This window comes from Schistocerca gregaria, chromosome 2 (assembly GCF_023897955.1).
Source record: "Schistocerca gregaria isolate iqSchGreg1 chromosome 2, iqSchGreg1.2, whole genome shotgun sequence".
NCBI classification, from domain to species: Eukaryota; Metazoa; Arthropoda; class Insecta; order Orthoptera; family Acrididae; genus Schistocerca; species Schistocerca gregaria.
Window position 1 is genome coordinate 931,105,274 of NC_064921.1, and position 26,152 is coordinate 931,131,425.

General features: G+C 41.8%; 1 protein-coding gene and 1 non-coding gene across 2 annotated transcripts in view; both read right to left on the minus strand.

Annotated features, from left to right (window-relative positions):
- Positions 1-26,152, minus strand: part of LOC126335373 (phospholipid transfer protein C2CD2L) — a 568,714-nt gene that overhangs the window by 321,541 nt on the left and 221,021 nt on the right. The window lies entirely within an intron of this gene.
- Positions 16,472-16,544, minus strand: Trnas-cga (transfer RNA serine (anticodon CGA)). The gene has a single exon. It is a non-coding gene; the product is annotated as a tRNA-Ser (tRNA).

The window sequence follows — 26,152 nt, forward strand, 5'->3', positions numbered from 1 at the left end:
AGGCGTGTTACTCCAGTCAACAGATAAATTTCATTGTATTGGATTCTTTTTTAGGCCTCGGCGGCACCTTAAAATTAAATAATTAAATCTTACTTTGAATAAATAACTGGAATACAACATTTGGTTCTTTAATTTGTGTATCAGCCTACACGATGGATTGGTTATGTCTGTTGATTGGCTCGTGACAGTAATTTATTGATATCAAGTGTTTGATACGTAAAACAATTCGACATTGTTTGGAACAATATTCATTCCTCATAGAAATTTACTGATGACAAGTATATGACAAGTAAGGCAATTAAGCGCTTTTTGGAACAATATTTGTTCTTCACAACTGTTTTTCTTACGTAGACTGTTTTGTGACTGTGTAATCATTTCTTACTCCTACTCAGATCCCTACACTTTAGATGATAGATACGCGCTCGTTTCAAATACCAACCTACAGCCGAGAATCAGAATGCACCAGTACATCAAATTAGGACTAAAAATGCAATAAAAAGCATAAATTATTATAGACATCCCTTTAAGAGAGCCACGGCGGTTTAACGAAAACCCTGTCCCTATAAATGTCACCTCTGTCCACGGTATTGACCTCATTTCTACTGTGAATGCAGTCCCTGTGGGTTCACAATTGGACCTTCTCACGTCGGAATGATCGCAGTGTTCTGAAAGTTGTACTATTTGATCTTTTCACTAGCAGCAATTCATCCCCGTACAGTATAGGGTAGGCGTCTGTTCTTTATCAGGTACTGTTGTCAGAAATGGATTGCTACCATGTATGACTCACACTTACGCGGACTTAATAGTGACTTAGTCGAAGTTTAACAAGGGATGCCAGTCATTTTACTCACGACTTTAGCGTTGGTGAAAATAGCAAAACCGCAGTCACAAAGTTGTAAGTTCTCTACGACAAACAACGATCTACAATTAACAAGCAAGATAATTCACATACAGCATGTTTCACAATTCCTATTAATCCTCAGAGGTTGTAGAGGGGACTTAATTTATAAAGTTTTGTCAATGAACCCACGTCACGACGAGCGGTTCTAGGCGCTTCAGTCCGGAACCGCGCGACTGCTACTATCGCAGGTTCGAATTCTGCCTCGGGCATGGATGTGTGTGATGTCCCTAGGTTAGTTAGGTTTAAAAAGTTGTAAGGGACTGATGACCTCCGATTGTTAAGTCCCATAGTGCTCAGAGCCATTTTGAACCACGTTAGGAAACGCACCGTTTGGATGTGAAGTAAGTTTGAAGCTCCCACTTACGGTCCGAACACAACAGAGGCAATGACATTTGATCTGTGTGGCCTACAGGAGCCCATGGCATGGGCAGTATTTCGAGTACTCGTTGTCAGGTACTCCTCTACGTGCTGGAGGACGTCCTCTTCAGAGTTGAGTGTGAGGCGCGTCCATGGAGCCCACCAGAGTCAACCCTCCTGGCTGCAAATGTACCAGTTTCTCGCAGCCATCTTCGTAGTCCAGTGAAAATCGTAGGTGATGTCACGATTACAACGGTGACTGACGACAGCGCCATCTTCTCAGACTGTGTGCTCACCTTGAAGCGAGTGATTTGGAACTGATCCGATCATAAAACTTGTTTTATATCCAAACGGTACGTTTTCGAACAAGGGTTTCTTATCAAAACATTATCTAAGACCCCTCTACAACCCCTAGAAGCCTGTAATAGGAATTGTGGAACATCCTGTGCGTTACAATAATACTCTTTATACACAATAATCAATAGACAACTTTTCTAATAACTAATCAGTCTGGGTTCCTCACAGTCTCACACCAAGACAAAACCACAACGCTGCCGGCAAGCCGCGCATCCCGACTCACACACTGGCAGCGCAGGTTACTTCCTGGGGCTCTATTCACAACTAGTTGGAAGTGTTTCGCATGTCAATATGTTTTCTTATTGTACAACAGTGATCGTTGGATTGTTTTAATAAGTACTTCCTAATGAGGCTACTGAAGACTACCGTTTTGTAAATTCTTCTTTGATATCTTGTTCAATTAATACACTAAGGTGACAGAAGGGATTGCGATAGCGATTTGCGCACATATAGATGGCGATAGTATCGCGTACACAGAGTATAATCGCGCAGTGCGTTGGCGGAGCTGTCATTTATACTTTGGTGGTCCATGTGAAAGGATTTTCGACCTGATTGTGGGCGCACCACGGGAATTAACACACTTTGAACTCGGGATGGCAACCGGAGCTAGACGTATGGGATATTCCGATTCGGAAATCGTTAGCGAATTCAATGTTTCGAGATCCACAATGTCAAGAGTGTGTCGAGAATACTAAATTTGAGGTATTACCTCTGACAACGGACAATACAGTGGCCGACGACCATTCATAGCCGACGGCCACTGCCAAGAGCAACGGCGTTTGCGTAGAGTTGTCATTGCTAACAGACGAGCAAAACTGCGTGGAATAACTGCGGAAAAGCGGGTAGCAGTGACCGAGCGGTTATAGGCGCCTCAGTCTGGAACTGCGCGACCGCTACGGTCGCAGGTTCGAATCCTGCCTCGGGCATGGATGTGTGTGATGTCCTTAGGTTAGTTAGGTTTAAGTAGTTCTGAGTTCTAGGGGACTGATGGCCTCAGGTGTTAAGTCCCATAGTGCTCAGAGCCATTTGAACCATTAACCGCGGAAATCAATATGTCTGGCACTGTTCAACATTGTGCTGGCTTCATAATGGTATGGTTCAAATGGCTCTGAGCACTATGGGACTTAACTTCTGAGGTCATCAGTCCCCTAGAACTTAGAACTACTTAAACCTAACTAACCTACGGACATCACACACATCCATGCGCGAGGCAGGATTCGAACCTGCCACCGTAGCGGTCGCTCGGTTCCAGACTAAAGCGCCTAGAACCGCTCGGCCACTTCACCCGGCAATGGTGTGGGCTGTGTTTACATGGAATGGACTGGGTCCTCTCAATGTTCGGCTACTTTGAAACCATAAGCGTCCATTCGTCGACGTCATATTCCCAAACAGCGATGGATTTTTTATGGATGACAATAGGCCACGTCACCGGGTCACAATTGTTGGCGACTTGTTTGAAGCACATACTGGACATTTCGAGTGCATGATTAGGCCACCACATCTCTCGACATGAATCCCATCGAACTTTTATGGAACATAATCGAGAGGTCATTTCGAGCACAACATCCTGCACCGGAAACACTTCCGCATTTGTGGGCGGCGGTAGAAGCAGGATGATTCAGTATTTCTGCAGGGGACTTCCAAAGACGTGTTGAGTCCATGCCACGTCGAGATGCTGAATTATGCTGGGCAAAAGGACGCCCGACGCGATATTAGGAGGTATCCCATGATTTTTGTCACCGCAGCGTAAATGGTATTAAATTTATTAGTGCCGCGCGAGGTAGTCGCGAGGTTTGAGGTGCCTTGCTACGGTGCGCGTGGCTCCACCGTCGGAGGTTTGAGTCCTCTCTCGGGCATGGGTGTGTGTGTTGTGCTTAGAATAAGCTATTTTAAGTTAGATTAAGTAGTGTGTAAGCCTAGGGACCGATGACCTCAACGGTTTGGTCCCATAGGAACTTATCACAAATTTCCGAAAGTTAGTTTTGTACAGCATTCTCCCCCCGCCCCCTGGTTCCATGTCAGCTAAAAGCAGTAGGTCATCAAACTGCAGTCCCATGTGCACACCTCCTAATGGAAACTTGCCTTCGTCGCAATGACTGATCAATACTTTTGTGTGGCGTCAGCTGTCTGCTCCAACACGCAGGATGCTGGGATGTTAATAAGACAACCTTGGCTGCAAGAAACAGAATTTTTTTACAGCACACTGTTTGCTTTGGAGCTCTGTAGATGGTGTAGATCTGTTACCAGTCGGTCATACGAACTGCGATCGCTTTTTAAGTCATAGCTGTGAAGTGGTGCATGTGCACAGTCAGCGAAGTAAGATGGGTGGACGTGAAAGAATGTAAGTCCATCTCAGCCAGATTTCGATCGAACATTGTGAAGGGAACTTCATGCAGTGAGCATCTGGAGTTGGGCATCTCCCAAAAGGTTATTTGCCATAATGGAACATTAAGCTGCACGTCTTCACTATGGAAGAAATATGCGGTGCAGTAAAAAGACCTGTTGTTGTTGTCTTCAGTCCTGAGACTGGTTTGATGCAGCTCTCCATGCTACTCTATCCTGTGCAAGCTGCTTCATCTCCCAGTACCTACTGCAACCTACATCCTTCTGAATCTGCTTAGTGTACTCATCTCTCGGTCTCCCTCTACGATTTTTACCCTCCACGCTGCCCTCCAATACTTAATTGGTGATCCCTTGATGCCTCAAAACATGTCCTACCAACCGATCCCTTCTTCTAGTCAAGTTGTGCCACAAACTTCTCTTCTCCCCAATCCTATGCAATACCTCCTCATTAGTTACGTGATCTATCCACCTTATCTTCAGTATTCTTCTGTAGCACCACATTTCGAAAGCTTCTATTCTCTTCTTGTCCAAACTAGTTATCGTCCATGTTTCACTTCCATACATGGCTACACTCCAAACAAATACTTTCAGAAACGACTTCCTGATACATAAATCTATATTCGATGTTAACAAATTTCTCTTCTTCAGAAACGCTTTCCTTGCCATTGCCATTGCCAGACCTAAAAACTGAAAATCTCCAGGGCCAGATGGGATATGTTGGATTGTTGTGGATGAGGAGACCAGACAGCGAGGTTATCGGTCTCATCGGATTAGGGAAGGACGAGGAAGGAAGTCGGCCGTGCCCTTTCAAAGGAACCATCTCGAAATGTGAATGGAGCGATTTGGGGAAATCACAGAAAACCTAAATCAGGATGGCCGGACGCGGGATTGAGCCGTCGTCCTCCCGATGGGATATGTAATGAACTAATAAAATATGGAACAAGTATTATATGAACAGCATCATACTTTATTTAACAGTTTCATAAAGGAAAGTAAGATATCAAGAGACTAGAAAGGAAGTTTTAGAATTCCAATGTATAAAAAAGGAGATAAACAACTATCAGACAATTACCGCGGGATTACACTACTTGATACCCCTTAAAACCGTTACATCAGTAATTAGAGACAGAATGCAGTAAGTTACAGAAATAGCAGAAGAACTGCAAACTGCAAACAAGAGCACAATATACGTTATTTTCGTTTTAAGACAGATAATGGAGCAAAAATATGTGTATGAAATCTTATAGGGCGTAACTGCTAAGGTCATCAGTCCCTAAGCTTACACACTGCTTAACCTAAATTATCCTACAAATACACTCACCCATGCCCGAGGGAGGACTCGAACCTCCGCCGGAACCGGCTGCACAGTCCATGACTGCTGCACCTTAGACCGCTGGGCTAACCCCACGCGGCGATTATGGAGCAGTTCATAGATTTAATAACTCAGCCTACCTCTGTTTAGTTGACTTGTCAAAATCCCTTGACAGGATTAGAAGAAAAACATACAGTTTTAACCTTAATCGACAAGAGAGCACCAATCGATTTAGTGAAGATAACAGAAAATATACAGTATGCAGGTAATAAAACGACAGTTAAAACACACGAAGGATTCACAGGTGAAATTATACTGGATACAGTAATTAGGCAAGAAGACTCATTAAGCCCCCTGGCTATAAAACGTGAGATAAAGTCGTGAATAATATACGTTATGCTGATGATTCTGTACTGACAGCAAATAATGAGGATAATTTACAAAAGTTACTTCCCCATTTTGCTAAAACAGCTACACAATATAACATGGAAATTTCATTTAAAAATATAAGAGTATGGTAATATCAAAAACACCTGTACGAAGTTAATTAGAAGTAGATGGTATGTCAATTGAACAAGTGATGGCCTTAATTGTCTAGGGAGTATTATCACCAGCTGTGAAGAGACAGTAAGAGTACCCGGATGCTTGCAAAATGCCCTATGGAGAAACAAATTTTTGATGACTGAGGAGAAAATAGAAACATGTAAAATAATGGCGCGTCCTGGTATGATATATACAGCAGAAACTAGAGCAGAAACAAAAATATAACACAACAGTTAATGGCAGTGGAAATGAAAAGACAGACTCAACCAAGGATCTAATCACCAATGACAGACTTCAGCTGCTGCACAGCCTGAATTGAGACCAATATCGAGGCTATTCATTAACGTCCACGTTGTCCCCTTGAAGGTAATCCCCCTCGGATATAACACACTTGTACCTGCCGTTTTTCCAATGCTGGAAGCAATTCTAGAACGTACTGTTCGTTGTGATGTCAACTACTTCACAGATTCTGTTTTTATCTCATTAATGGCGGCAAAACGACGTTCTTACATGGTTCTCTTTAGTCTCGGGAATAGAAAGAGGTTGCACGGGGGCAAACCCGTCTTATACGGTGGCTAGGGCAACCAAACGGGTTTTTGTTTTTTGCCAAAAAATCATGAACAGGCATTGAGGTGTGAGCGGCAGCATTATCGTGATGCAATTTCCTCAAGTGGTTTTGCCATAGTCCTGGTAGTTTTCTTCAGATTGCTTCACGAAAACGAAGCATAATCTACAGGTAATATTCCTTATTGAGCGTACGACCCTAACTCTTATGCACTATCTCATTGTAATTTAGGAAAAGAGAAGAATCGTCAGATCTGATCGAACTTGTCTAAGATTTTTTCGGTTTCGGCTCTTCAGGCGGTTTCCATTGGGATGATTGCGCCTTGATTTCGACGTCATACCCGTATACCCAAGTTTCGTCACGTGGTTTAACCTTGTTTAGAAGTTTTGGATCGTTGTCGACTTCATTCAGCAACGTCTACCCGACGTCGTTTGTTGTCGAAATTCAACAATTTAGGAACAGACTTTGCTACTACACGTATGTGCGTATGTTCCCAAAAAAAAGTTGAAAAAATTGCTTGGTACGAGCCAGAGGATACGCCTACATTATCAGCAACCTCTCTGTTGTCTTCAACGTCTTCTCAACTAACTTTTTGAAACGTGAGTACCACTCGAAAATTTTTGTTTTAGTCGAGGTACATTCGTGAAAAGCCATAGTCGATATATCAATTGCGGTGCTGCACTTCATTTCGTTTTCAAGCAAATTTTAATGCAAGTTTTTTGATCAATCTTTTTCGAAAGTAAAATTTCGCCGAGCACTCGAAAACCACATAACCTTTTCTACTGTCGACAATAAATTAAATATTCAGAATAATTGACAGTGCAAACATACATAAGGAACATGTGTAGCAACAACATGAAAAAAAAAACAACTTTGAAAATCAGATGTATAAAGCCCGCGATATTTAAACAATTTAGTGATCACACACACACACACACATATATATAAGGGAACAGCAAGAAACTTCGCTCTATATGTATTGTAGATATACTGTGAATTATTCTGTTGCTAGATTCATGATCCTCGGCTATGTGGGGAAGAAACGAAGTACTGTAGAATGAAAGGATCTAGTGTGTCATGTGTGAGAATACTGCATCTGGGGACATATGTGAGAGTTTTCATGCTTCCCAGAAGTGAAAGCGTAGGAGCTTGCGAGCTTCACAGCAGGAAATGGTAGTGTTTGTGTTAGCAGGAGGGAAATGAGGCCAGCGGCCCAGGCTTGCATGTAGCGACCGGAAGAGGTCCGCTGGTGTTTGGGAGGGCGCGTGTGACTGGCTGCACAAAGGCAGCCGCTCTCCCGCCATTGTTTACGCTGGGAAACGACGCGTGGCGGTTCGGGCGCTCAACCACCGCTGCGTAAACACCGGCTAATTCGGTACACGCGCACGAATCTGCCCAATAAGCGCCGTCCCCCAAACACTCCGAATAATCGTATCAAGCGACAACGCCCGTAATGGTCGACAGACAAGCAATGCGTTTCATTAAACGAGTGGACAAAGTTAACTGGTGAAACTTTGGTGTCCCTAGAAACGGGATTGTTTCCAGAAAAAAAAGAAGCCTGGGGCTGGTTATTCGTATTACCCTCATTGCAACATCGATTTCCTCCTATTCTGTAATGTCATTTTGTATGTGTCACGCGGCGTCGACAGTGTGTTCACTGTTCTGTCCTACGCTCCACATTGCGCGATTGATTCTAATCCTAACTCTCCGTAGAAAAATTAATATATTCTGAGAATTTCATGCCGGGTTTCCTTTACGCCACCCATAATGAACTCACCCTCAAATACGTAAATGAAAAGGATATTCAACGCTAAATACTCTACGCGTGCTTCGAATGGCACACACTACGGACAGACTCTCCAGAATAACGCTATTGACTGGTACACCGACAGAGTATATATACGAGGCGTGTTTTTTTTTTAAGAAAGTACCGTTTTTAAATTAAAAAAAGACGTGCTAAGATATCACAATGATTTTATTTTTACATGAAAGCCTGTACCTTAATCTACGCACTGACGCCATTACGTTCTGTACTGAGTGTTTAAGATGCCTCCGATAATCGCGAGTCCCGCCGACTGCGAAGTACGGGCTGTTATAAGATTTCTTAGTGCTAAAAGCCTAAAAGCGATCGATATTCATCGTGAGATCTGAGCAGTTTACGCAGAAAACATTGTGAGTGCCGGAATGGTAAGAAAGTGGGTGAGAGCATTTAAAGATGGCCGTACAAATGTGCATGATGAACAACGGAGTGGGCGTCCTTCGGTCGTTGATGAAAGTTTGGTGCAGGAAGTGGACAATACGGTGAGAGAAAACAGACGCTTTACGATTTCCTCCCTGCGGGATGACTTTCCTAATGTTTCTCGTAGTGTTTTGTATGGCATTGTGACCTAGCACTTGTATTACGGAAAATTGTGCGCACGTTGGGTACCGAAAATGTTGACAGATGTGCACAAAACCAAAGGTTTAGACAGTGCATTGACTTTCTTTGAGCGGTACCACAATGAAGGTGATGATTTCTTAAGCCAAATTGTTACGGGCGATTAAACATGGGTGACCTACGTCACACCAGAATCAAAGCAACGGTCCATGGAAGTTGAGCTAGGGCACCGTTTTGCTGCAAGACAATGCCCGTCCGCATGTGGTGAATCAGGCCAAAGATCTCATCACATCTTTTCGATGGGAAACTCTCGATCATCCTCCGCACAGCCCCGATCTTGCGCCCAGTGACTACCATCTGTTCCTGCACTTGAAGAAACACCTGGCCGGTCAGCGTCTTCAAGACGATGACGAAGTCAAAAAATTGGGGATGCAGTGGTTAACAAGTCAGGCGGCAGACTTCTATGAGGAGGGTATTCAAAAACTGGTACAACGTTATGACAAGTGCCTCAATATTGACAGAAATTATGTAGAAAAGTAGATTAAGGTACAGGCTTCCATGTAAAAATAAAATTATTGAGATATCTTAGCATGTCTTTTTTTAATTTCAAAACGGTACTTACTTTAAAAAAACACGCCTCGTATATCTAAGGATTGATCACGGTCTACTGTGCATGTTCTCAGCATGAAACCGGGCTAGTCACGTGGTTTTGGGACATGCTGATTGTCTGAATTTTGCGATGATAGCCCAACTTGAATATTGTACGTATTCACCTTGTTTTATACATTTTTCGGCACGTTTGAGTATTAGTACCAGCTACGGTACTAGCTTGTTGTTGCTACGGATGTAAAGATAAGTATGTGAAAGTAGGATCAGTTACTTTCCATAGGTATGTACAACAGATATACAATTGTAAATTTTATATTGGTATTAGGCATTTTATATGTTGCAAAATATCGAGACACGGTATTATAAAGTCATATACTGTACAGATAATTTCTGCGATTATTTGACCATATGCTTACGAGAGAAGTGCTCGATAAATCTACAGGTGCTGGATGTCACACCTTCCTGTAACCGAAAAAAAAGTAAATACAGTGGAATCTGAGCTATGAGACTGTGGCGAATAAGCACAATGCTCTTGCACCTCACATCCTTAAGCTAACTTCAGTTCCAGGAATCAAATTTTTAAGATGTCTGTAAAACAAGTACATAAAATTTCACGGTGCTTCTGAAGGTGATCTATCAGTCCCATTGAAGTAGTAACATTCAACATACGGGCTGAAATGCTCCGTTCCGAAATCACGTGACTTGAACTGCAGGAGCTGTTACGGACAGAATTCTCGTTCTGTGCATCCGACTGCTCACTCCATAGATATTTCTACTCTAAGGGTGAATCGTATGGTACACCGCCTACTGTTGCTGCGCATACTCCCCCACCCCCTCCCTACCCCCTACTACTTTATTTAATTTTGATTCGAAGCTAGTTCGTTAAACTTTGTAAGCATCAGTCCTTGGGATAATTTGCGTCTATATTCAAGGGTCGATCAGTTCAGTTTCTCTGTCATAATCTCTGTAACACTCTCTCACAGATCAAATAAACCCGTGACTATTCGTGCTGCGTACGTTCAGCACTCCCTGTCAGTCCATTCTAGTACGTGTCCCACAACTTGAGCAATATTCTAGGCTAGGTGGAACGATTGATTTGCAAGCAATCTTCTTTATAGACTGATTGAATTTCCCTAGTATTCTACCAATAAACCCAAAGCTGGTACCTGCTTTGCCCACGACGGAACATATGTGATAGTTACGCTTCATGTCCTACAAAGTGTTACACTCAGGTATTTGTAGGTGTTGACCTATTTCTACTGTGGCTTCCTCGATGCTGTAGTCATAGAATATTACGTTTCTTCGTTTTATGCAGTGCACAGTTTTAATTTCTGAACGTTTAAAAAAGTCGCCGACCATTGTACCACTTTGAAATCTTATCAAGTTCCGAGTCAATATTTGTGCAGCTTTAGGCAGACAGTACTTCATTATAGATACCTTCTTCATCTGCAAAAAGACGGGACTATCAACACTGTATGCAATGACATTAATACACAACATGAATACCAAGGGTGCAGACCACTTTCCTGGAGAACACCCGAAGTTACAACTACATCTGTCGATGACTCTCCGTCCAAGACAACTTGCTGTGCCCTAACTATGCAAAAATCCCCAGTACAATTACAAATTTCGCTTGATATCCCAAACGACATTACGGCACTAAGTGTAGATGTGGTAGTGAGACAAACGATTATTCGAAAAATCGAGATATACTGCATCTACCCGATTGCTGTGATGTATGGTTTTCAGGAAATAACGAGAGATCAGTGTGAGTTGAGCCTAACATGACTGATGTTTTCGGAACCCATGTTGGTTGACATGGTGGAGCTCACTCTGATGCCTTGTTAAGTTTAGGCTCAGAATATGTTCTAAGATTCTAAAAAAAGTCGTTATCAAGGATAATGGACGGCAGTTTTGCGAATCGCTTCTGCTACCCGTCCTGTAGACTGTTGTTTTCCAACTATTGGCCCAGTTTTTTGTCCGAGCGGTATACGGTAGATTTTAGTTAGAGGAGGGGCTAACTCCGCCGCAAATTCGGCATAGAATCCGATAGGATTCCATCGGGAATTGGAGGTTTGTTCAGTTTTAACCATTTCAACTATTTCTCTACACCACTGGCACCAATATGTGTGTGTATGTAACACTTGTACTGGTGTGAGAATTAAATTAGAACAATAACTCTGGATTTTCACTTACAATGGAACATTTAAAACGACGTTCAGTGTTTCTGCTTTTGCTTTGCTACAGTCAGTTTCTGTTCGTGATACTTGGACACTAATTTTGTAACTCTGGTACCACTAATAGCCTTTACACATGACCAAAATTTCTTTGTGTTTTGTGAAAAATCCTTCGATAATATTCTGCTGTGGTGGTGTAAGATTCACGGAATGGTCTGTTGAAAGCCAAACGCTTTTCATTCAGCATCTCCCTATCTACAGCTCTAAGCTTTGTTTTACAACTGTTATTTAGTCGCCTGTTTCCTTAGAAGTTTTTTACAGTGACTGTGTACCATGGAGGGAGTCTCCCATCCTGAGTCTCTCTACTAGGTAGGTATATAGCAAATGGATGGTCAACTATTCTTCTAAACCTGAGACACTGATCTTCTATGTGCTTATCTCCAGAGCTATCCTGATTGAGTTACGACGCTACTGTCTCTTTATCCAGTTCTCTGAACAAATAACTCCTTCCACTTGTTTTACTTGCCCTTTGTACTTAGGTAATCATTGTTACTACAACTACTTCATGGTCGTTAATACCAGTTTCTACGTGGACATCCTGAAAGAGGCCATGTCTGTTTGCTGTTATTAGACCCATTACATTACCATCATGAGCCGGCCGCTGTGGCCGAGCGGTTCTAGGCGCTTCAATCCGGAACCGCGCTGCTGCTACGGTCGCAGGTTCGAATCCTGCCTCGGGCATGGATGTGTGTGATGTTCTTAGGTTAGTTAGGTTTAATTAGTTCTAAGTCTAGAGGACTGATGACCTCAGATGTTAAGTCCCATAGTGCTCAGAGCAATATGAACCATCATAAGTGGGATTACAAACGATCTGTAGTAGACAGCTTCCGAAAAATGCGTTTAGTAATGTTTCTTGGTATTTTTTGACACGCCCACCACTTATAAAACTGTAATTTTACCAACTGATTGAAGTCTCCTGCAATGACGACTGACTGGGAGCGTACATACTAGCCTTTCTCTTAAGTTTTCGGTAACACATGAAAGTAAGCCTTGTTGTCGATATAAGGACCTGATTATATATTTTTGCCCCCGCAGTCTCGCATTCAGTTTGAATTTCTGTCTCGGCGGATTTCAGTATCTTGTCTATTGCAACAAATCCACCACCTCCATTTACCATTAGTGTATCCTTTCGATATACAGTTAAATTTTCCCCATATATCTCATTATGTGAGCTTCACAGCTTTTTAAGAATGCTTCGAACTCTGGCACTTAGTTCTGAATGTTTCAGTAGTTATACACCCGGATTTGAATACTCTCGCCTGTAGGATCACTTCTTTGTATCTTATACCGACACTTCCGGTTGCCCCTACAGGTATCGCCATCTGGACTGGATCTAAGAACCACCTTCTTTGTACCGCGCTCACAGTCAGCAACCTAGGCAGCAGCCTCTGATGTGGGGTTCAGCAAGTGAACACTTAGGATTTCAGTTCTCTGCCCTTAGCTGCCACAGAGTGTAAGTCTGTGGTTCAATCCTTCCACTCCACACAGAACCAGGGTACCACGATCCGTTCTGGGGACAAAGCTGTTAATCTTGAGTTCCGCTGAAAACCCGCGAGCAAGGCTTGTCTTCTCAACCTTCTCTATAAGCTCACTGGAATGATCCAAGTATGGCCTCGTATCGCAAACGACAGTCATATAGTTTCTTCCAACGTGCATCACAATCTGCAGTTGCTTGCGTCCCGTTACTCAATGACTGCGAGAATACCTTCAACATTGGGTGAGTTCCCCCAGACAACACTCAGAGTGCACCTGGTGTTCTTTCCCATGCCTTGCTGCCATATCCGTAAGGATGCCATTTTTCATCGCACGTCTTAACTTCTGGAGATTAACACACCCTACCTTTTTACTTTTGCATACTCTTGACATAGGATACAGCAGGTCTCCCAATAGGTGAAGACAGAACCTGTAACTTGTTGGTTATGGCGACGAGTAGGCCGCCTATCCTACCACTGACACACCACTCGCAGTAATGTGGACACGTAGTGATGGATCCCGTCCTTCCTATAGAGCGGATAGGGTCCGCAAGAGAGTATTGTACTTTAGGTATCTTTGGTATCTCGTACACGACTCTCACGAACTCACCCAACATATTCCAATCGTTTGACAGTAGTCAGGACGATTTCCAGCAGCTTACAAACGCCAGTCAACGCACCCCGTGCATTAGCAGTTGGTCTACATTGTGGTTTATCCAATACTTTACTCAAAAGTAAACAAATATCTTTAAAATAAGCCTAATGATTCTCTTTTAATTTCTAGATCTGTTAAGCTAAAGGTATTATTAATTCCCTTTAAAACTAAAGCATTTATACATAAAACATTAGCTATTAAGTCAACAGAAAAACCTTGGATAAAAGTTACAAAATTTCTGAAACTTTTTTTGAGGTTATAGTTCCAAAAAAAAATAAAAAAAATTCTCGAAACTGTGTTAATTTACCATAAATACTGACAACATACATCCTTACTGAAAGGAAAAGTTAATTTAACACTATATGTTACTTATAATATGTGCTACATAACTAAATCCACAAACGCCGATTTACTACAAAATAGGTCATGAACAACAATTAGCTTACGAAAATTTATTCAAGTTGACATGCTCTGGAATATACTGTTGTTGTTGTTGTTGTTGTTGTTGTGGTCTTCAGTCCTGAGACTGGTTTGATGCAGCTCTCCATGCTACTCTATCCTGTGCAAGCTTCTTCATCTCCCAGTACCTACTGCAACCTACATCCTTCTGAATCTGCTTAGTGTACTCATCTCTCGGTCTCCCTCTACGATTTTTACCCTCTACACTGCCCTCCAATGCTAAATTTGTGATCCCTTGATGCCTCAAAACATGTCCTACCAACCGATCCCTTCTTCTAGTCAAGTTGTGCCACAAACTTCTCTTCTCCCCAATCCTATTCAATACCTCCTCATTAGTTACGTGATCAATCCACCTTATCTTCAGTATTATTCTGTAGCACCACATTTCGAAAGCTTCTATTCTCTTCTTGTCCAAACTAGTTATCGTCCATGTTTCACTTCCATACATGGCTACACTCCAAACAAATATTTTCAGAAATGACTTCCTGACACTTAAATCTATATTCGATGTTAACAAATTTCTCTTCTTCAGAAACGCTTTCCTTGCCATTGCCAGTCTACATTTTATATCCTCTCTACTTCGACCATCATCAGTTATTTTACTTCCTAAATAGCAAAACTCCTTTACTACTTTAAGTGTCTCATTTCCTAATCTAATTCCCTCAGCATCACCCGATTTAATTGGACTACATTCCATTATCCTCGTTTTGCTTTTGTTGATGTTCATCTTATATCCTCCTTCTTTCAATACAATGAAATTAGGGAACGCCTGTTTTTGTACGCGGATACTGGTGCTAAAAGTTTCTAAAAAGCATAAATTAAGTTTACAACTGACGATACAATAAGAGTTTTTCACGGCACTCCCTACAGTTCGAAAACCCGTACCATATCACTATACAGAAGAGCATTACCAGGGTGATCGTTGAGTTTGATAGGACTGTAGTATTGGGATAGTGCCCAAATAAATTTTAATTGATACTTTTGATTACAGATCAGATTAGTCTGTAAATTATGAGTCTATTAATATAGGCCATGGGCTAATTGGCCCAGTAGTTAAAAAGTCTATGTAATTAAATGCCAATTAAGTCATACCAAATGAATTTTCCTCGGCAGTTAGGGACCTCCGTAGACTTGCATAACCACAGAACTTTCTAAGAGATTATAATTTTGTGATGCCTGGTTTAATTAATGTAGAATTTGCACAATAGGGCTTATCTACGGAGGGCCAAGGTAGCCGTCAGAATGAATTTCACTCCTTGTACACGAGCGGCGGAGGGACACATCTCGCGCCCTGTTTTCGCAGAAAACCCGCTTTTGTAGGTCTCCCAATGGTTGGGCCGCAGGCAGTGCCTTCGCAGGCTGAAACAAATTCGTAAGAGTCGCACCTGTTGCTGTTGCTCACGGGGCTCCTCTACTTCCCAACGAAGGTATACACTGTCGTAGGGTCTTAGTGTACTAAAGTGACGAGAGACGCCATCGACGCCCCAGTGGAAGACTGTTCTTGGTAGGAGCAGGTTCGTGACCATGATCAGTGAGTGAGTTGCCGCCGTTATGCAGAGAAGTGAATGTCCGTCACACCGAGACCGGCCATCGACCGTGCGGGTCGCCACAGCACTGCCAGTAATCAGTTTCCGCGCGCTAATTTGTAATAATTGCGACGCGAAGCAATAGCGCATGCGCCGAACAGCAGTTGCGGTGACTGTATCGTGTTTCCGGAACTGCAATCTGAACCGTCCCTATTATTTCAAGTATCCCTCGGCGCTCTCTCTCAATTCGGGAGGGAGGGGGGGGGGGGGGGGGGTTAGGTCATTCATCTCAATGTTTGTAATTTGCTTCCTGTTTAATTGTTATTGTGTCTTGACCTAGAGGAAGAGTAGTTCTCGTCAGTTTCTTAGCTTAATCTTCACTTTAGCAGACTAGCTCTCATTTAATGTGTTCTTCTGAGACAATATGTGCAACATTTTACCAGATCTGTCTGTTTTTCCTTAGTCTTTTTTCCCCTGTTGTCTCTAAAATTATCAACTGAATACTGAAGCCACAGTTATACTTGACGGATTCTGATGCCGGCCGCAGTTGGGACAACAGCAGAACCGCAGGTGAGGTTTAACATTAGGGGAACAAGGCAAACTGACAGTCAATTTAAATCATTGCTATCATACTTTCGATCAGTCACGTCATCTGACGCCATCTCGTGAAACAAATAGCCACACGTTTCCAGAATGAGATTTTCACTCTGCAGCGGAGTGTGCGCTGATGTGAAACTTCCTGGCAGATTAAAACTGTGTGCCCGACCGAGACTCGAACTCGGGACCTTTGCCTTTCGCGGGCAAGTGCTCTACCAACTGAGCTATCCAAGCACGACTCACGCCTCGTCTTCAGAGCTTTACTTCTGCCAGTACTTCGTCTCCTACCTTCCAAACTTTACAGAAGCTCTCCTGTGAACCAAGCGGAACTAGCAATCCTGAAAGAAAGGATATTGCGGAGACACGGCTTAGCCAAACACAGTTTTAATCTGCCAGGAAGTTTCATATCAGCGCACACTCCGCTGCAGAGTGAAAATCTCATTCTGGAAACATCCCCCAGACTGTGGCTAAGCCATGTCTCCGCAATATCCTTTCTTTCCGGAGTGTTAGTTCTGCAAGGTTCGCAGGAGAGCTTCTGTAAAGTTTGGAAGGTAGGAGACGAGGTACTGGCAGAAGTAAAGCTGTGAGTACCGGGCGTGAGTCGTGCTTGGGTCGCTCAGTTGGTAGAGCACTTACCCGCGAAAGGCAAAAGTTTCGAGTTCGAGTCTCGGTCCGGCACACAGTGTTAATCTGCCAGAAAGTTTCATAGCCACAGGTTGGTTGATCTGGGGGAAAGGACCAAACAGCAGTCCCATCGGATTAGGGAAGGATGGGGAACGATGTCGGCAGTGTCCATTAAAAGGAACCATCCCGGAATTTGCCTGAAGCGATTTAGGGATGTCACGGAAAACCTAAATCCAGATGGCCGGACGCGGGTTTAAACCGTCGTTCTCCCGAATGCGAGTCCAGTGTGCTAACAACTGCGCCACCTCGCTCGGTTTCACACTGTGCAAAACACATACGGAAAGCAAGTCCATAAATGAAGTCACCCCCATAGTTCTGGTATGCACTCAGTGTTCATTTACACATTTGATCTCTGAAAAGCTGAACTATCATAATGCAGTAGAAGATATTACTGACCATTTATTTTACGTTGCCTTCAGTGCCAGGATGTAGCTAAAAATATATCCTGTTTTCAGGGATTTCCGTGCAAAAACACGGAAGAACTTAAGCGCTGCATAGCCATAATGCGATGCATTCTGTTCTATGTCTTCAGCACAAATCGCTGTTTTTCTGATAAAACGCTAGGTGAGATCTGTAATAGACACCCTCCTCTAGCAGTGCCTTTTTCTTTATAGAAATTACCGATACCATGTATACTATTGATCCTTTCATAGGTGAACATTATATCTGCTGTTTAACTGAATGTATTTCATATGATTTTGTATACGATGTGTTATGTTTCAGGCTAAAGTTTAAAAAAAATAATTTTTTGCAATCGTTACGTACTAATTAGAATGTGTGGTTAATATTACTCTTCTTCTAAAAATATTTGAAATTACGAAATATCTGGCATACTTAAAATTCAAATTATTAATGGCACAATCTAACGCTAATTATCCAATTTATTTCTAGATTCATTTCTAACTTGGTGATGCTGTTTTATAAACTGAATATTGTGAGTACCGCAGAATGTAGGGAGTAGTGGGCGTGCCTCTGATGGAAACGCACGTATTTACTAATCTTGTCAACAACAATGTAATTGATGGTTTTATGGAAAAGTAGATTGTGAAGTCAATGTGTTATAGAAGAATGGGATAAAACAAAAGAAAATCATAGCAACAGATAATACTTCATCATTTATTTAGTCAAAAGGAACCCACAACGTTAAATCAATATTTCAGCTGCAAGAAAGTACCCCTAGACACAATAACTGCAGCCAACAACAAGAAGTGAAAATGAAGATAAGTAAAAAGTTTTCCTTTTGTGTATCTTACGCCTCTTGAAGCTTTCAAGAGAGACAGAGAATTTTAATAATGATGTGCGGGAGGGTAAGATTACAGACAGCAATACAACTAAGTTTCTAAATGCAAACAGGTAACTGAATGCATAAGAAAGAGAACTCTAGCAAAAACAGTGCGGCTCGGGATGCCTGGCTAATGTACCAGAACATCGTCTTCACGTTAACAAATTAACCTTAAATTATCGAGTGTTCAACGCACAATAGAAACAAACCTCGTTTTACAAGTCTATAAAACAGATTTTAATTACCTAAGAGGTAACGACTTATTAAATAAAAACAAGTCATACCCAATTGAACATGGTCTCTTTTACTTCCAAAACTTATATTTCACTAATGAAAAAGATGGTGTTTTGCAAGACAAAACTGTTTCGTCTGTCGCCATAATCGCGCCATGAATCACAAAAACAGTATCTATGTTAGAATTTTTCACCCAGCACATCAATATACAGAAATGTTATCAACTTATTTTTAGCTGTGACAAATTTCAATTTTCCTACATGTTGCTTTTTCAAGTGGCGAAACAGTGAGTATGAAACGAAATTACATCTTTAAAAGAATTTTCCTATGGCGCATATAAAAATCTTAAAATTGTTTTTGCATACGTGAATAGAACGTAACTCCCTTTCTCCAAACCACTGACATAAAAGCAAACGTAGTAAACAGCAGCGCACAAAGCTGAGTCCAGTGTAACACTGAAGCTGGAGAATACATATCGAAACAAAACATTTAGCACCTAATAGACGATGTACGGACGGAAAGTAGTTCTCAATGCATGAAATATTTTATGAAAGATAATCATGAAATTGGAGATGTCACAAAAGAGAGTGCCTCAGCTCTTGCTTTAAGGCGATTTGTTTCCGAATGCTCTTTATGCTCTACTCGACACACAATTTATCATCTAGAACAGTAATATCCATTAAAACAAGTACTTAAATTGTGATGTAATTAAACATAGATTATTTGTGTACTCACGGAAATGGAAATAATAACCGGATATCAAATTACTCCACAAAGCCAAATGGTATTTACCTGCAATGAAAGGAAATTAAAAAGTGATCAGTATTTGACAATTTTACAACCGCAAAAGCGCAACAGATTATAAAAAATAGAGGAACTGAGAGGTACCAAACAGAGTGAATCAGTCACAACAATAATTCAAATATCTGACAGTTTGCAGTAAAGAAACAGGTGATATTGGATACGGCGAGATTATATCTTCTGTCACTTCCATCTCAGGCATACGGATAATTAACGCACGGCACTGTGAAAGTCAACGGAAACAGATTACTTTTCTAAATTGGAGACGATAAAAGAGATGCTATACTTGTTCACGCCATATCGAGAACGAAATTAGTAGACCTGTTATTGTTTGGGCAAGTTAATACTACAAAAATAACGAATTTAAAATTTCTTGCAGCACTACCGAGAATAGCAGCGAGATCTCACTTACCAGACTGGCAATAAGAATAAATTTTATTTAGTGAGTTTTACGACAACATTTCCGGATTCACATTTCTAAGAGAGATGCTGTAAAATCATTGCCAGAATGAAAATATATTTAATATGAAAGGGAAGCTTATGGTGGATTTCCTAGACGGTAACTATAAATACGGTAAATTTTAGAGGCCTACTCTATGATAAAACGGGACGTTTCCCGTAATTCGCATCCCAACAAGCAGTTTGCCAAATTTTAACTAACACGCTGATACAGAACACATTCACGGCCACTGTCGGCCAAGCTGCGGAGAATATAACGATAAATAAGACTGCGGTATGGGGGAGACAAGGTTACGTAACGGGTAAGAGAGTGGCCTCCTCGTAAGTGTTGTCTCGAGGGAGAGGAAGGGAGGGAGGGAGGGAGGGAGGGGGGAGGGGGGAGAGAGCAGAATAGTGGTTTCCAGTTATTGCTTCGGTAAAACATAAGCATAATGAGGGTCACACAAAATAGGAGGTATCTAAGGTCTTACGTAAAACTAACTTACAGCACAGGAAACTAATGGCGTCGTTGCTCTCCGCCCACGTCGATAGTGATCAAAATGAAAACTAAAACACAAAAAATGGAATACTCACTTCCCGTGAACCACGATCCCTTCACGGACAATGCTTTAGCGTTTGTTGCAAATATTAAGATAAGGTATATTGCCATTACTCCTTCTACAAACGGTTGCTCATCGACCTGATCACTCTGATTCGGAATTTCTCTCTCATGTGGAATTGTAAAACGAATTAAGTTTAGTTTTTTATTACAGATCCTTGAGTGATCAGTGAACCGGGAAGACACATCGTTGTAGGATGACAGTATCAAATCGATGAATGAGCTTTCCCAAAAAGGTTACCTTACTCACAAATTCACTGAGGTAGTGTGTACGCTTCCCATGGAGCTTTGTCGACAAATAAAAAATCGAAGATTTTAGCATCTACGAAAAATGCTTGGAAACATGCAATAAAGAGCCGGTGTGTATGGCACCTTTCGAAATGCATTTGTCAGTAGTCCCTTTCAGGCACATTAATTTCAAAATGTTATGCAAACGATGAACTACATAAGTTAGTATATGATGAAAAAACGACTGCTATTGTTTTTAAAATCGATAATCATAGATGCGAAGAGCCAATACAAAGTAAAACTATTTTGTATACATTTCGGTAAAGATTACGAGCTTAGAACGAAATTAATTATAAACAAAATGAAAAAAGGCTCCATATGTGTTAAGAAGTTTGTGAAAACTTCGGTTCTAGTGATGCAACCACTATAACTACCTTCGTTACTTGCGAAGTTTAAACGTGGGTGAAGATTGCGATGGTCAAAACAATCCCAGAGGGGCAGAGATACAGTGTGTCACACATAAAAACGGTACGCCTCAGGCCAAAGATTCGAATAACTATGAACTGATTAAAAAATAATAGGTGATAGTAACGGCATCGCTGACTTTGTGTGATGACGTTACCAGCAACTCGTTGTATTTCTGCAGACGTGATGTTAATTTCTCTGTTAATGTTCCGCTTAAGATCGTCTATTGTGCGAGGACTGGCATCATACACTTTGCTTTCTAGTGTGCCCCATAAATAAAAATCACACGGTGTTAAGTCTGGGGACCTTGGGGGCCAGAGCAACACGTTGATGACGTGGGCCATACATTGGTTGGATGTGTGAGCAGTTGCTCCAACCTGTTGCAATACAGCGTACAGTTTCTCTGCAGCTGTTAATTGCGCATAGAAAGACCACAATTCTCTAGGTATCTGGCACTGTTTGCGGTGTAATTGATGCCAATAATGCTTAGCCGGCCGCGGCGGCCGAGCAGTTCTAGGCGCTTCAGTCCGGAACCACGCGACTGCTACGGTCGCAGGTTCGAATCCTGCCTCGGACATGGATGTGTGTGATGTCCTTAGGTTAGTTAGGTTTAAGTAGTTCTAAGTTCTCGGGGACTGATGACCTCAGATGTTAATTCCCATAGTGCTCAGAGCCATTTGAACCAATAATGTTTATGCCGGACAGCGCACACCAAACATCTTTCTTCTCTGAGAGGAGGCGTTCTTCATGCAGCATACGTGGTTTGTCCTGTGACCAGTACATCCGACGAATGAATCCAGGCCTCATCTAACATGTAATAAAGCAAGGGGTCCAAGTAGCCATTAGAAATTGATGCTAACAGCCAGTTACAATAATGAACTCTTTTTTTTTTTTCTCCTGATCCTCTGATTACAACTTTGCATCACACTCACACGATAGGCTTTTAATTCCATATCTTCTAGTACATGATGTACGAGATACACCAATCTGCTGCGATAACCTCCTTAACGACTTGTAGGGCTTCTCGTAATGTCTATTGGAATTCTCTCTATAATTTCCGGGGTTCTCAGTGTCTGTCGCCTATTGGTGTGCACATTCTGAACGGATCCTACAGACCTCCATTTCTTGTACATATCTTGAATAGTATCTATCTTGGGGAATTTCTTTCCATGTTACTTTTTTGAAACATTTCTTTACATTCGTTGGTGGAGGCTGTCGTAATGTAACAATCCACAATATCGGTTCGCTGCTTAAATGCAAAGTGACCCTTTCTGCAACAAAAGTACGAGCTTCTGACAACTGACGCAGGGATACACAGCTGCACTCAACTTTCCAATAAAATGCAGGGACAGTGTTGCCACTTCAAAAAAATGGTTCAAACGGCTCTGAGCACTATGAGACTCAACTGCTGAGGTCATCAGTCCCCTAGAACTTAGAACTACTTAAACCTAACTAACCTAAGAACATCACACACATCCACGCCCGAGGCAGCATTCGAACCTGCGACCGTAGCGGTCGCGCGGCTCCAGACTGTAGCGCCTAGAACCGCTCGGCCACTCAGCCCGGCCGTTGCCACTTCACTAGCAATTCGAATAGAGATGACTAACTGGTAGGTGAGGCATACCGGTTTTACATGGGACACCCTGTATATTTCGTATTTGTCTATAATTACTGTTTAAACTACCGCATCGTCAAATGGCGGCTACATCACCATTCACGACATAGATACGCTATATGCAAACACAAGAAGAAACGAGCTTACACTGTTTATAAAGACTTGACGAACACGATGCTGGCCGTATCACACGTTCACTCGTGTATTTATGTGGTCGAAGAGACCTTTGCAGCTTCACGGCATCGCCAAAACCAGAGAAACCATCTTCAGATGACACTATATGCCATAAATTAATAAGTAAATACTCTGAAATATTCGTCAAGACGAGAATTTTTATTTTTTTTCTCGTGGTGCAAGCATCTGGACGGGCACGTGTCCAACCCATAAGAGTCTCTACTGAGCGGCTCTTATGAGTGCTGATTAACGTCATACGACATGGAGCACTGCGCCTAAAATGGCGCATCACGTTACGTCATGCAGCAGCGAGGGCTATTTGCTAAGCCGTGTTTGGACTGACTGCCATCCGTATTCAGCGAACGACTTGCAAGAGCCACTTTCTCCAAGCGCGCTGCTCCGAGCACGTGGCCTTTCGACTTGTTTCCTTCTTGTGTCGTTTTGAACCAGGAAATTCTTTAGAACATCAAAAAGTTCCTCCAATGATGGCAGTTTCTCTTACGCTCTCGCTCTCTCTCTCTCTCTCTCTCTCTCTCTCTCTCTCTCTCTCTCTCTCTCTCTCTATCTATCTATCTCTGCCTCCTTCCCGATGTGACGCATAGTATCAAGTTAAAGGGCAATGCACGCTAAAATGCCGACACAGCTATTTTATTACGGCTAATTTCCCTACGTTGTGGGCAATTTATTCTTTAATTTCTTATGGGCATAAAGAGTGGGAAGAGGAATAACTGTCGACGACTGTTAGTGCTGGAAATTACCAATTCTTTCACTTCCTCATGAACGGTAATTTCACACGAACATAAGATCTACTTCAGATGTCCCCTGTGACCAGGTTCCATGCGGGGCATCTGACAGATTTCATCGGTATGTTGCTGCTGTGTAACGCAACATTTATCGAGTTATGAGCACCAGCACGCCATCACACAGGAGAGGGGACGATAAGTTGAAGGATAAATCTCCTCCAGAATAAAATATGTAGTAGCCGGAGACAAGCTAATTTTCTACACCAAACGCTGGCAAAGAAATGGTAACAACATCACCCTATGACGAGATATGCAAGGAGTAGGCTAGCGGTTTCGAGAACTGTCGTCTTTGTTGGCGCAATAAATGCTTTATCTTTCTGTTGCTTGCGATGAGTTTTCTGCATATTTCATATGGATGCCTGTTGTATCATTTACAAATATCGAGAATGAAACTATGCTGACATCGAGGAAGACTTACAGATAAAATTATTTACTGGTTCTCTTCCCTACTTTCGTTTTGAGAACTTTCTTGCAGTTAAAGTAGTTAATTCTTTTAGATATGTCCTTTTGAATGACGACGGAGTATTTTGTCATTGTTTTATCTAAAACGGCAACTGACAGATGCATATCTTACCTCCTTGAACATTTTAGAATTTTAACGAAATCCTTGGATCAGTCTCTTAATAAGAATAAAACAATAAGAAAACCCTGTCAACTTTACGTGAAAACAGTCGCGCAAGCCAAAAATCTTATAGTTGAATTTCCCGTTTTACAATTGAGCTTGTTGCTATCTCACAGAGAACAAAAACAAGTTAGACTGTGATTAAAGTTTTGCACTGGCGAAAGAACTGTATGTAAACTATACTTGAAGGTAGAAACAGGAAATAAATGGCGGCTTTTGTGGAGTGTGGTGCCAATTTCTTCGATACGAGCTGGGTAACAACTAGATAAGTGGAACTATCTATCTAAAACAAAAGTGGTTTAAGCAGGTTGACATAAGAATAAACTTAAGATCCAGGCTGACATCAGATAAGAGGCAGTGCCACTATTTCGAAGAAATAAAATGGAGCAGAGAAAAGTTTACCTTTTCATTTGCTTCAGATGACACCGTCTTGATTTCAGTAATTTTTTCAACAGTACATACGATAGGTATCGTCAAAAGAAACTTAATTACATAATATTAATTATTCATTTCATTTATGCTCTTTGGGAACCCTATGTTTAATACACGAGAGTTGTTCCTGGCTGATATGAAGGCCTGAGACTGTAAGACGGCGGTCGCCAACAGCAACTTTGACATGACGAGTGGTCGATGAAATAGCCTTCTACCGTAACAAGTTGAGTGCAGTAAGTAACGGGCACAAAATGATTCTTCGTGTTGTTTACGGTGCCATTTTGAATGTTACATAATGTCATATTTCAGTAAACGCCAAAGTAGCAATAGTTATTTCAATCTGGATTTACTTTGGAAGATAATGTTGTCAGTTTAAATGTTAAATACAATTTTAACACAGTATGTTACTTCGATATGAACACCAATGGTTCGAAGCGATACGAAAAAAAAATTACACGAGGTAAACGTACGTATGAACTCTTCCTGAACTTCTACAGTATGTGCCTTTAACAAATAGAAAACTCGCATGGACAGTGTATGAAGTGATTCCACAAATATTATTTTAGATGCACATATTACGCTAACAAGAGTCTCCCACATTCGGTTTTCGTAACTGCAGTACCGGTTCTGATTGGCAATGTAAACACTGCAATATGAACTTCGGAAATCTATCATCCTTCTGAATATCCTCTTCCACAATCAATATTCGCTCCCATGTAAACGCTCAATCGTGTTTAAAATGTGTTTGGATTGTCAGGTCTCTGTTTTTTTTTTTTTTTTTTAATGTCTTAGTCTGAACAGAATAACATTTTGTCCAGCGAAGAAGAAGTAGATATACTAGACTGAGCAAAAAGTTAGCCACTTCCTATATTTAATTGAAGAGATTTTGATGAGTAAATCAGAATCGGAACAACTGAATTCCAGAGGCTCTTCATCTTAAACGACTGACGATAGGAAAATTAATAAGACCAAAATTGGATACATACAGGGTGAACGTAAATAAAAGCGATAAACCGCACGGACGGATTCCTGACTGGATATTGAGGAAAAGAGGTCCTATGAAAAGGTGTCCGGGAATGCATAGCTGCCACATTAGATGACGCTGACAAATGAAAGTTCCTCTGACCGCCTGCCAAGCGTTCCTCGTATATTGAAGGCTGTGTGATTGACGCAGCGTGGTTTAAGCAGCAGAATGGTCCGGTATTCATGTCGGGAACAAGCCGAGATGGTGTTTGTGTACGGCCAAGCAGATGGCAACGACAAACCAAAACAGAAACCAAACACATCACGTCACATAACATTTGAAGCCCTTCTTGGGTGTTTGTGTGACTATGGGTTCTTTCTGACAGACTAACATGCAGGTAGGAAGCGGTTTATGCGTACACTAGATATGGAGCACCGGGTTCTACGGTATATTGGGACGCACATTAGCACAAGGTCCAGGC